Below are 13,724 nucleotides of genomic sequence, written 5' to 3'. Positions count from 1 at the left end.
ACCTACTCTTTGGAAATAAGGCAGGACAAGTGAGTGATGTGCGAGTGGACGAGCACTTTAGGAGTATTGACTATGGTTCTAATAGTTTTTAAATAGTTATGGCAAAAGACAGAATATGTCCACAAGTTAAAGTTCAAAATTGGGGCAAGACAAATTTTGACGGTATTAGAAAGGAGCTTGTAAAACTTGTTTGGATTAGATTGTTTGCAGGCAAAAGGATGTCCAACAAGCGGAAGACTTTTAAACATGAAAAAATGAGAGCACAAGATCTGCATTGGAGTGAAGGGCAAGGGGTAGTAACCCTGGCTGAAAAGATATATAGAGGGTCTGTTCACAAAATATAAAGAAGGCAGGCAACTGGGATCAAGTGAAGTGAATCCCTGGGGGAGTAGGAATAAAATTAAGAATCCAAAATGTGGGTATGAGATAACTTTGAGAGGATTAAGGAGAATCCACAGAGATGTGTAAGTATATTAAGGGGAAAAGAGCAATCAGGGAGAGAATAGGGTCCCTCAAAGACCAAAGTGAACATCCATGTGTGTAGCTGCAGATGATGGCCAAGTTCCTCAATGAATATTTGTCCTTTGTTTTTACCATGGTGAAGACGAGGAAATTCTGGAAGGTTAATGGGGATGTCTTTCAGATAGTTTGTATTACAATAGAGGAGGTGCTGGATGTCTTATGAGGGTAGATAAATCTCTGGGATGTGATCAGGTATAACCAAGAACACTATGGTATGCGAGTGAAGAAATTGCACAAACACTAGCTGAGGAATAGGCATCATTGTCAGCCATAATCCTAACACAATTGTTAATTTAACAATGGTTATTCTGAAAATTCTATTCAAATTTAGGGATCATTTTAAACTGACTGCTGCGAGTATAAATGGCTTTTCCTGAAAATGTTTTTTCCTCCTTTCCAATGAAATGAATCTTCATGCCAAGGATTTTAAGCATTAATCTTTCTCCTTTTTGCACAGGCACTTTCACTGACGTGTCAATGGCCTCATTTTGATTATCTGCAGTAAATTCATTCGTTCCCGCACACTATTTGCATTGCAGAGCTTTACTTCTGAAAAAAATTACAGCAATGTACAAAAAAATCATTAAAAGTTACTTAACCCCTTGTAATACTCCAATTAAGATCTGTTATTCATTTTAAACCTTAAGCCAAATGTTCATCTTCCCAATCATATCTCTTTTAAAGGACAGTACACCTGGAGACATAATCAAGTGCTCAAATGCTGGCAGCGACTCTGGAAAGCAGGAGAACAACCAACAATGCCTTGTCGCCCAGACAACCAACCCAGTTATGCCAATTGCCTTTGTTCAGAAAGGGGAACAAAGGCAACGGAAAATTCCACCAAGGACCAGGTTTAGACAGCTGGAGGCAGCCCAGGACTGGCAGATGCTGGTGGACGTGGACCAACAGCTTACGGTTCCATCAGAGATAGCCATCACCAACTTGAGGCCTGATCTTGTCCTCTGGTCCAACTCTCAGCGCATAGTGTATCTTGCGGAGCTCACAGTCCCTTGGGAGGATGCTGTGCACGAAGCCTTCGAAAGAATGAAACTGCAATATACAGAGCTTGCAGCGGAGGCAGAACAGCAGGTTGGAGAGCAAAGATCTGCCCAGTTGAAGTTGGATGTCGGGGCTTCATGGCAGCATCAACTGTAAGACTGATGAAGGACCTGGGGATCAGCAGACAAGCCCTACACCAGGCTATCAAGGAAACATCAGGGGTGGCAGAGAGGAGTAGCCAGTGGCTCTGGCTGAAGCGGTTTGACCCCATCTGGTCTCCCAAATAAGCCGGCTAGGCAGATGAAGAGGGGGCTGGTTCCGGGACACCAGAACGCACCGCTGAGTCTACAGGAGACGTCGTGAGGCCAGTCAGTGAAACGTTGATGAAAGTTGGAGCCCATTTGATAATCCCAATGACGTGTCTGCCCAGCCTTTCTCAACATCGGAGGAGCGTAGGTGAGTGCTTAATCCTTCCATCACTACCAGGAGCAAGTTAAGTCATCATGTCACGATATAGATCAGAATAAAGATAAAACATTGATGCAATAAAATATCATTTAATAAAAAAGTATGGAGAAGGATTGCATTTATTATTAAATGATAAATGGGTGCCTGGGGCAATTTAAATTTATTTTTAATTCCTTTTCTTTACAAGGATATATCTGTATAGATCTGTAATTTATTGATTACTCACAACTATTCAAATGAAATCCAATTCTGTTAGTTAGGTAATGTATCAACTGAAATAATACAAAGTAAACCTCACTCAAAATAACTTGGAACTTGAAAATAAATTATTAAAAGTATTAAGTGCTGAGCAAATAAAGTATATATTTATATTTTGTATACAAAAGCAGAAAGTGTATTATTATAAAGCTCTTGGATTTGTGTGGGTCACTGTCTTCTGTATTGCATTTTTATTTTTAGTTCATGTCAACCGGTCACCTTCAAGAACATTGATATTAAGAAGTAAAATTATATTGGGGAGAGACAGTAGGTGAGACATAACACTTGCAGCATTTTGCCAATAAATCAGGAAGAAAATGTTTTTTTTGCTTTTACTAAAAAGCAATATTTTACGGTAGTGGAGTACAACCATTACACAATGGCCTCCCACTCACTAATTCCTTGCACCTTTTGCATAAACTACTGCTAGGAGTGCAGTATATTGAAGGTCTATCAGACTTGCAATGAGGCACCATCAATGCACACATGAATCATTTGACACATTGTATCCTGGCTGTTGACCAGCTTGATGTTTTCTTCAGTAATAAAAACAGAAAATGCTGGAAATACCCCAAGAATCAGACAGCATATGTTGATATGGAAAGAGTTCACATTTCTTTCAATAAGTTGCTGTTCTGAAAGTTTAGCTCTGTTTTTCTCACTGCTGATGCTCAAGTATTTTTAGCATTTTCTGCCTTTTAATATATATTTTGGGCAGTGCACAATAAAAATTTGCAGAAGTTTCCCTTCCCATTATTATTATTATTTTCATTCTGATTGCTACGTTAACTGGGATACACACTGAAGGAACATTCAGATCAAATGATGGATTTGACTCTGCTTGATAATAAATTACAATATTTGTTGATCTATGGAGTTCTGTATGAAAGTTATTTATATGTTGAGAATTGTATGCAGCACAGTAGTGATTCAGTTAGTATGGTCCTCGAAAGTTATGATGGTAGATTCATTGGCTATATTGAATGTGGGACATAGACGTTTAAGCTACAGATGAATCAAGGGATATATATATATATTTTTTTAGATTTAGAGATACAACGCAGAAACAGGCCCTTCGGCCCACCGGGTCCGCTCCACCCAGCAATCCCCGCACACTAACACTATCCTACACCCACTAGGGACAATTTTTACATTTGCCCAGCCAATTAACCCACATACCTGTACGTCTTTGGAGTGTGGGAGGAAACCGAAGATCTCGGAGAAAACCCACGCAGGTCACGGGGAGAACGTACAAACTCCGTACAGACGGCGTCCGTAGTCAGGATCGAACCTAGTCTCCGGCGCTGCATTCGCTGTAAGGCAGCAACTCTACCGCTGTGCCACCGTCCCGCCCACGGATATGGGGAGAGACGGAAAATGGTGTGAAAGGCAAGATTAGATCAATTACGAAATTACTGAAAGACAAAGTATGAGATGACCATCCATCTCCTTCAGTGAGTCCCCCAGCAATAATTTCCTCCAAGAAGTCAAGAAGCCCCTGATAATTGCCGGTATGGACCTTAAATACCACCAGTGTTTTTGCCAGTAGGTTAAAGCATACTCTCAGGAAGAACTGACGGTCAAAGCTGTCATGGACCTTGTATCTGTGAATGTCTAGAGCATTGATATATGTTCAAAAGCCTTCAAGAACACCTAAAAAAGTAACACTGTCCAAATGTTAAAAAGTATTTGATAAATATAAAGAACAAAACAACGCTTAAACCTTTAGAAAACATTAGGAACCAATCAAATAACTTAAATTGCTAATTTAAAATATGCTTTCTCTACTCAAAGCCACCCCTCTCTATAGAAATGAGTGGGGGTGAATGAACATGCAGTTTCAGTGGGCAGATTTCCCAGTGTTATTGGTGAGAACATGTGGAACTTCAGATTCTGTTACTGGACTTCAGGACGAGTTTGCCATAGAAATGCAGTCAAAAAGACAGAGATAACCACATTGGCTCATGAATCCCAACCTTTGTATTGTAATGAATGATGTTGCCAGTTCTACAAGAAATTTGCCAGCTTTTTTTAGCAGAAATATAGGATGATTCATTTTTCCCCTTTATTTAACCATTGGAGCATTCCTCTGCCAACATTCAGAATTATTCATATAATAACATTGCACAAGTTTACAGAGCAACAGTGAGTATTGAATGGTACTTATAAAGCAGTAAATGTAGGTTGCTGACCAGTTATATATGAAACTATAACTTGTAACAAGAGAATCTAGCATTAATTTAGTTTCATTAATTTAATTATTAATTTAGCATAATTTAGTGTAATGTATCTAGACTTTCAGAAAGCCTTTGATAAGGTCCCACACAGGAGGTTGGTGAGCAAAACCACAGCACATGGTATTAGGGGTAGGGTATTGACATGGATAGAGAATTGGTTGGCCGACAGGAAGCAAAGAGTAGAAAAATAAACGGGTCCTTTTCAGAATGGCAGGCAGCCTCCAATCATGTGACAACCAATGAAGTACATTGGTCCTAAATGTAGTCACCACTATAATTTACTCACTATAATATACAGCTTTAGAATTCCTTGCCCCAGATTTTATGGGTGTTCAGCTAGCAAGTATACTGAAGTCTGAGATCAATGGATTTTTGGACACTTTTGAAGTAAGGTGTATGAGAATCAGAAAGGAAAGTGGATGAGTTTTAGTTTCATCATGATCTAATTGATCGGTGTTTTTTCTTTGAGCTACCTCAAGGTTTACTCATGCTCTTGCATAAGATAAGAAATGGGGCAGCTAACTTGATTGGAGTAGGATCCCAGATAAACTGTTTCAATGTTGTTGAATGTGGGATAAATGATGAAAAAGATGCTGTGCTGCATTCTCCTGTTCTTCACGATAATGCTGCAGGACCTTTCATATTTGCTATGGAAAGAGGACATTGCATTAACATTTCTTCCAATGGTGCTACCCTCCCTAGATACTGCAGTGGAGTGTCAGCCAAGGTTATTTTTATGCAAAGGCAAGAGTTAATTGCTGAAATTAATGCATGCTGCTGTTAATTGGAAATCTACTCAATGAGATGGGTTTTGTCGGGGTTAGCAGAAGACTGGGGCTAAACGGCAATCACAGACTCAATGGGTTGAATCACCTCTTCGATGCTGTGTGATTGTTTGATATTTTTTGTGCTTAAATGCAATACTGCGAAAGCTGTTCAGTTGATTGTAGTTCAGCAATGGCACAAAGTGGCACATTGACAAAAGTAGTAAGGCAGCCATCTCAGAGATGGGTTCTATCCTGACCTCCAGTACTATCCGTGTGCAAAGTTTGTAAACTCTCCCAGTGATCACCTAGATTTCCTCCAAGTGCTCTGGTTTCCTTCCATATCCTAAAGAGGTCATTGTTGATAGGTTTGGTCTCTGTAAATTGTCTCTGGTGTGTAGGTTAGTAACAGAAACTGGAGAGGCGCTTGATGAGAATGTGAGAAGAATTTAAAAAAACTAAATTACATCAACGCAGGAATAGTGTTAACATGCAATTGATTGTACATGCGTAAATGGTGGTTGAAGAGCCTGTTTTCAAGTTATCTATTTTTATGATTGACTTTTTAAAAATAACGATGAAGCCTTATCGGGTGCATTAAAGGTGCAAGAATTGATTGAAATTGCCAATGTATGTTCTTCTTAATAGGTAGTACGTATTCTGTTCTGCATAGTTACAGCATGAAGAATGTTAACCTAAAGGTTTGTGAATCTGATAAAGATTCTGATGATAGACAGTTTTAATTGTGGTTTGAATCATACATATTTAGAGGTTGTGAGTTGGATTTTCTCGTCTCTAAAGTAAGTCTCATGATATAACTCAACCAATTGGGCATTACGGGGCTGGCAAAGAAGAGGGCCATTCAATCCGCAAGCGAAGCCGCAGAGAAAGCCACTAGATGGCTTTGGATTAAGAGGGCTGATCTGTGGGCAGTTGCTGCTGAGACGCAAGTCGGGGCCTGATCAACCCCGGCTGGGTCGCCTGGGCGAGGGTGTCTGATGTTGTGAGACCCGAAACACCCGATGACCCCAGATCACATCACTGAGGATGCGTCCCAGTGCATCCAGAAGATGTATCTTGCACATAATGTAAACTTTTATCAAATACAGGATTCAGTACACACACAGTAAACCTAATTGCTGGGAGATGACACCATCATTGGTTTCTCATTGAAGTTGGACCTGTTAAAATAAATTGAATAGTTTTGTTAGTTAACTGAAGCAGCTGGTAGGAGCTTTGTTCATTCAGGGTTAATAATAGGGAAAAGGGTGAAATACAAAAATCATCATGCCCTTAGACTTCTGAATTGTTCAGCAAATGAAGCATGAGCACAGTTGCATTATTTGGTATGATACTGTCTAGGGGAGTGGGGGGGGGGGGTGTTTCAATTCTTAAGAGGCAGTTATCAGGGGAAAGGAAATTGAATCTATTGAAAATGGAACAAAGCAACACAATTGAGCTGTGAAAGAAATGCCTTGTTGAAAAAGAGTTGGAGTGAAATTACCTTCAAAGTATCTTTATTTTAAAGGGCAAATTAGCCCTCAGTCACAGGAAGTCAGTCAAACAGCCACCATTAACTCAAGAAAGGTAAGCACTTTTATTTAATTTGCTTCTTTCAAATGAAATGTTCTTTGGTATGTCTTCATGATGTTCAACTTCAATATGTTGGTTGTACTTGTCAGTTTCCAGCTGGAATCCAAATAAGTTGTTACTAATAAAATCGAATTGAGGACTTTGCTCATTTCATACCATTCTCATGCAATTACGATCAATCAGTTGCTGATCAGGACTGGCAAATGAAGCTGAGGTCACAGAGGAAGCTCTTATTTCCCTTGAACATGCTGCTGCCTGTCAAATCCAGTTCCATGTTTCCTGAGTGCCAGGATTTATTCTCTCCAAACAGGTTTCTGTCCCTGACCCAGCTCTTATCATAATCATTATGAGATTATTTTTATAAGAATTGAGAGCTATGGAAACTGGCAATGAAGAGGAGATGATCTAAGTTGGAACATGCTTATGAATCATCTTGATTTTATCTCCATCTGATACTCCAGTGAAATGTTACTGATGTTTCCATACCTTACAGGTGCTACATGAATACAAGATGTTCTGCCAAAATGTCAATACAAGTATTAAGAAAAAAAATAGAGAAATCAGAAGCAAAGCAGGTGGAAGAAATATTAATTCCTCAGAATTTTTAAGATTCTCAACTTATACTATGGTATTATTATTTTGTATAGCATGTGCTGAAATCAGTCATGTTTTCAAGAACATTTGGAGAAAATACTGCCCATAGTAAAAATTACATCTCTGATTAGACTGTAGAGTCAAATATTGACTTTGGAGTTCCTATAGCTGACCAATCTGCCCTGTTGGCCTTTGGAGAAATGGATAATATTGCACCCCAGTGAGATTAAATACTAAGGCAAAAAGATGCTTCAGCGGTCAAACTGATAACGAACGCACAAAAACTTGCATTTTGTTAATGTGCCTTCAAAAACTCAGCAAAATTGTCTTATGCCAATTCATAGGGACTTTATCAAACAAAATAAAAGAACACTGAGATAAGTAAGTGGATATTGGAAGATGTGATTACATGCTTCGTCAATAGAGGTATGTTTTGTCTTAAAACAGGAACTAGAGTTGAAGAGACAGAAAGGTTTAATGAGGGAATTCCAGCCTAAAGTCTCAACAACCGAAGGCATATCTGCAAATGCTTTAGTATGCAGTCTCAAGGATGATCAAGTGGTCAGAAAAGGAGGACTACACATATATTGGTAGGTCATAGGATTCAGCGAGAAAAAAGAAAGTTAAGGCCACAGAGAGATTTGAAAGTAGCCGTGAGAATTTTAAACTGCAAAGTGTTAAATGTAGTCATTCTACCACTCCGAACAAAAGTGACAAGCATTTTAATTGTGCATTTTGTAACAAATACTCTTCACCAGAGATAGAGTACATGGGGTAAATTAGACGTCAAAACGACTCAAATTTGAAAATTAAATAAATCAATAAAGCATACTTGCGTCAACTCACCATTCCATCATGTTTTTGTCTTACAAAGCAGCATTCTTGTTTGAACATAGAACAGTACAGAAACAGGTCCTTCCAGACCACAATGTCCATGCCAATAGACAATAGACAATAGGTGCAGGAGTAGGCCATTCGGCCCCTCGAGCCAGCACCGCCATTCAACGTGATCATGGCTGATCACTCTCAATCAGTACCCCGTTACAGCCCTCTCCCCGTTCCTGCCCTCTCCGCTATCCCTAAGAGCTCTATCTGGCTCTCTCTTGAATGCATTCAGAGAATTGGACTCCACTGCCTTCTGAGGCAGAATTCCACAGATTCACAACTCTCTGACTGAAAACGTTTTTCCTCATCTCCGTTCTAAATGGCCTATTCCTTATTCTTAAACTATGGCCTCTGATTCTGGACTCCCCCAACATTGGGAACATGTTTCCTGCCTCTAACGTGTCCAACCCCTTAATAATCTTATATGTTTCGATAAGATCCCCTTTCATCCGTCTAAATTCCAGTGTATACAAGCCTAGTCGCTCCAGTCTTTCAACATACAACAGTCCCGCCATTCCGGGAATTAACCTAGTAAACCTCAATAGCAAGAATATCCTTCCTCAAATTTGGAGACCAAAACTGTACACAGTACTCCAGGTGCGGTCTCACTAGGGCCCTGTACAACTACAGAAGGGCCTCTTTGCTCCTATACTCTACTCCTCTTGTTATGAAGGCCAACATTCCATTGCCTGCTGTACCTGCATGCTTCATTTCAGTGACTGATGCACTAGGACACCCAGATCTCGTTGTACGTCCCCTTTTCCTAACTTGACACCATTCAGATAATAAACTGCCTTCCTATTCTTACCACCAAAGTGGATAACCTCACACTTATCCACATTAAACTGCATCTGGCATGCGTCCGTCCACTCACACAACCTGTCCAAGTCACCCTGCAACCTTATAGCATCTTCCTCACAGTTCACACTACCACCCAGCTTTGTATCATCTGCAAATTTGCTAATGGTACTTTTAATCCCTTCATCCAAGTCATTAATGTATATTGTAAATAGCTGCGGTCCCAGCACCGAGCCTTGCGGTACCCCACTAGTCACTGCCTGCCATTCTGAAAGGGACCCATTTATCCCCACTCTTTGCTTTCTGTCTGTCAACCAATTTTCTATCCATGTCAGAACCCTACCCCCAATACCATGTGCTCTAATTTTGCCCACTAATCTCCTATGTGGGACCTTGTCGAAGGCTTTCTGAAAGTTGAGGTACACCACATCCACCGGCTCTCCCCTGTCAATTTTCCTAGTTACATCCTCAAAAAATTCCAGAAGATTAGTCAAGCATGATTTCCCCTTCGTAAATACATGCTGACTCGGAACGATCCTGTTACTGCTATCCAAATGCTCCGCAATTTTGTCTTTTATAATTGACTCCAGCATCTTCCCCACCATTTCCGAACATGATGCCAAGTTAAACTAATCTCCTCTGCCTGCATATTATCCATGTTCCTCCATTTCCTGCATATCCACGTGTCTATCTAAAAGCCTTATAAACACCACTGTCATATTTACTTCCACAACCACCCCTGGCAACACCATTCCTAACATCTCCTTAAAATTATTCCCTCTGATCCTAAAGCTACATTTCCTCTCTGGGGGAAAAAGGTCTGACTATCTACTCTGTCTATTCCTCTCATAATTTTACATACTTCTATCAGGTCTCCTTCAACTTCTGATGTTTCAGACAAAACCGTCCAAGTTTGTCCAACCTTATAGATATTGCCCTCTATTCTAGGCAGCATCCTCCTAAACCTCTTCTGCACCCTCTCCAAAATCTCAGCATCGTTCCTGCAGTGGGGTGACCAGAATTCACACAAAGCAGCCGAACCAAAGTTTTATAAAGCTGCATCCATATATGCTGCATCCATTGTGTTTTTCTCCTCTGAAGACGAGCTGGAACATTCTGCGGTTTGGGCTACTGATTACTACTAGCTTTAGCAAGTTCAGCATTTTTGTGATTACGTAGCCTCAAGCAGGTGTGAGAGAAAGAGAGAGAGCCTCAAGCATGTGCTTTAACCTAGCACACAATGCTGCAAAGCCCATGCGGAGTCCAGTGGCCGAAGCAAACAAAAAGGACAGATCTGGCTCTGCGTTCCTCATCTCCACATTGATATGTGACAGAATGACTGGTGGTCTAATGTTATTATTAGCATGAAATGTAATTGTTCAATGTAAGATTTGATCACTATTCATTGCAAAATTCATGCTAGTGCTTGTAATATCTACCACAAAGTGGCTTCTTGGCAGTGCAAGGACTGGATTTGTTTCAAACAATAACCAATCGGATATGGCAGAAAACCACATCACAAATAAAGTGGGAAGCACGATTGATGTGGAGTGAGCTGACGAGTTCCCTTGGGCATTTTCATTACATTCAGCAGCAACAGTGGTTTTGTATCAGCTCATTTGATGCATGATCTGCAGACTCGGCTGGCTGGTTGCTTTTTTCATAAGGCAGCTTTTTCAACATGTTGTGCAAAAAGAGGCTCCATGAGTTTCATTTACGAGGTCACAAATTTGTCATGATTCTTTCCGTTCAAAATATTTAACATTTGTAAGCAGAATTCATTTGAACTCTTATGTATAATCATTGCGGAGGAAAGGAAAATGTCAAATCGAAGAAATGTTATGGAATCCTTCACTCCGTCCATCTATTGAAATGATCTGGTTCAGGATACCTGTTTTAGGAAGTGTTAAATATTTAAATCTATCCTACATTCTTTCAGAAGTGCATTTTGTTTTGTCAGAGAGATCATAATTTTCCATAGACTTGAGTGTAAAAATAGTGGTAGAAGCTTCAGCAGAGTGTCACAAGAGTGTTGTCTTGTCAGAGGTATCAGTTTCCAGATGGCGGATTATCATAAAGCCCTATTTCCCTCTCAGTGAATTAAAACAAAATTCCCATTGTACATTTCAATGGAGAATGATGGTGTTGTCACCAGTCTTCTTACCAATCTTTCCCCCTTGATCAATGATGCCAAGACAAATCATCTGATTATTGTAATTTGTAGGATCTTGTAGTAAATTAACTGTCACCTTTACAACATTGCATCAGTGACTTCACCACAAGTGTTCATCAGCTGTAAAGCATCTGTGATGTGCTGAAGTTATGAAAGACACCAAATAAAGTGTTTCATTTTTATCCAAAATTTGTTTTTTTGTGGTACACTGCAGAAAGGCGCTATTTAGATTTCCTCGTCAATTAGATATTACATGACGAGGAGAATGCTATAAATCTCCATATGTCATTATGGGGGAGGTATTTTGAGAGGCTGGTCATATTCCACACAGCTCCAGCTTTCCAGATAGCCTTAACACTGCTAAATGAATTTACCAGTGAGTCAAAGGGCCTATTTCCGCACTGTATCTCTAAATTAAACTAAATGTAATATGTTGTCTAAAAGAGGAGTTAAGTGTCCAAACTTTTTTTCAGAAATAATTCAAGCTTGTGGGGTTACATAACATGGATGACGCAAATTAAACAAACACAAACCCAGCACTCACTCAGATCTTATTGAATGCCTAAGGAGTGTTGTTAGCTGTTTGATCGCTCAGTTTTCAAAACCAGTGTGAAATCCAACAGTATGAGATCCAGTATGAGAGTCTGCTGGGCTGAACAGAGATCAGGTGATAAAAGATATAATTACCTTCTATCTGTTGCAGATAAAATAAATGAAGAAGAAGAAAGAGAAACAACACTAAATCCTGGCTGATCACTTGGTGGAACTGCTAAACAATCCTTCAGTAGTCCAGAAGAAGCTGTTAAGTTTGTCAATAAATTCTGAGAAACATCATGTCATCTGATGGGAATGAATTGCTGAAATGGATCAGAATGCATGGTTTTCTAGCCATTGTACGTGATGGTGCTTTACAGGATTCAAGCTGCTAAAGATCTGGTCTTGCATTTGTAAAAAAGTATCAACCAAATGTGAATTATTCAGTTTATTAGAATAAAATATACTTAAACTAAGTTCATTATTTCAAACAAAAAGCATCATGCGCTATTGGAATATCTGCTGAGTCCCTGAAATAAATCCAGAAGATGTATTTAGAGTAGCTTTCAAATAAACATTTTTTAGCTCCAGACCCATCAAATAATCAGCACATTCTATCGGGTGAAATGAAGAAGCAGCAGCTTTTTGCTACAGTAGATCTGAGGGGCAGGTGTTTCACGCCGACAATGGTGGTTATCTGGAACAAGCTGCCAGAGGAGGTGGTAGAGGTAGAGGAAGAGACAACTACAATGTTTAATAGGCATTTGGACAGTTAATCAGATTGGGAAGGAATAGAAGGATATGGGCCTAAATGGGACTAACGTAGGTGGGCACAAAAGCAAATGGGACTAACGTAGGTGGGCACTTCAATTGGCATGGATGAGGTGAGCTGGAGAGGCTCATTTTCTTTGCTGCACGATACTGTGAATGATTGTGGCAATTCCTGCAGTTTCAATTCAGATTCATTGCTTTGTTGAATTGTGATATGGAATGGTCTCCATCTGTTCATATTGACCCAGTTTTTAACTCATTAGAACATATTCCAAGGTACTAATATTTTTGATGCAATATATTTGTCCATTGCAAACATAACAAGTATCATGACTTACCACGTTTGTTTAAAACAAACAGCATTCAAAAATGATTGCTTAACTAATCTTAATGGAAGAATTAAACAAGCAAATCTTGACTACTGTTTTGCAGATACTTTATGATGAAGTTAAAATGAAAAAGAAACATCTCGTAAGAAGCATGTGTTCAGAATATACCAATAATTAAATATTCTTCAGGGAGACAGAATTTCAAACAATACCAAAGAAAAATGCATTGCAGGAAGAACACACGCTTGCAGAAAGCAAATCAGCACCGTCCTTCTCAACGCAACATATTAGTACATTAATAAAACTTAATACAGACATCAAAGAGGAAAATATGTTCTCACCTTGTGGTACAACAGTTTGTTTGCACAATGAAAGTAAATAGTTTCCATTTGGAACACTTTAAAAAAGATCAACCTCCACCTCAGATGCAAGTAATCATCATTTTTCAATTTCGGGTATGTCTTCAGAAAGTAGAAGTAACAAACTAAATATCCAGGCACTGAAGACAAGTATGTTATACTATGACTATTGAAATTTTCTGTTGTAAAGGTTGAGTAAAACCAATCCACATTTAGTGTCGTAGTTTGTCACTCTTTCTTGAGTGAGACCATGACACCTAGTTTGTTGTGGTGTAATAGAGCGAAATTGTTAACAAGCTTTGAGGCTGCCCAGCAAATACAAATGGCCTGAACTTAGTAGTTCCACGTGGAGTTCGGTAGTGACCTTTCTGAGATTGCCCAACATTTAAACTGGAGAGTTTGCTTTCTGATCTCGCACCAGACCAGAAAAATGTTTCATC

This window comes from Rhinoraja longicauda, chromosome 15, assembly GCF_053455715.1.
Source record: "Rhinoraja longicauda isolate Sanriku21f chromosome 15, sRhiLon1.1, whole genome shotgun sequence".
NCBI lineage: Eukaryota > Metazoa > Chordata > Chondrichthyes > Rajiformes > Arhynchobatidae > Rhinoraja > Rhinoraja longicauda.
The sequence above is the reverse complement of the archived record's forward strand: the minus strand, read 5'-3'. Positions refer to the sequence as shown.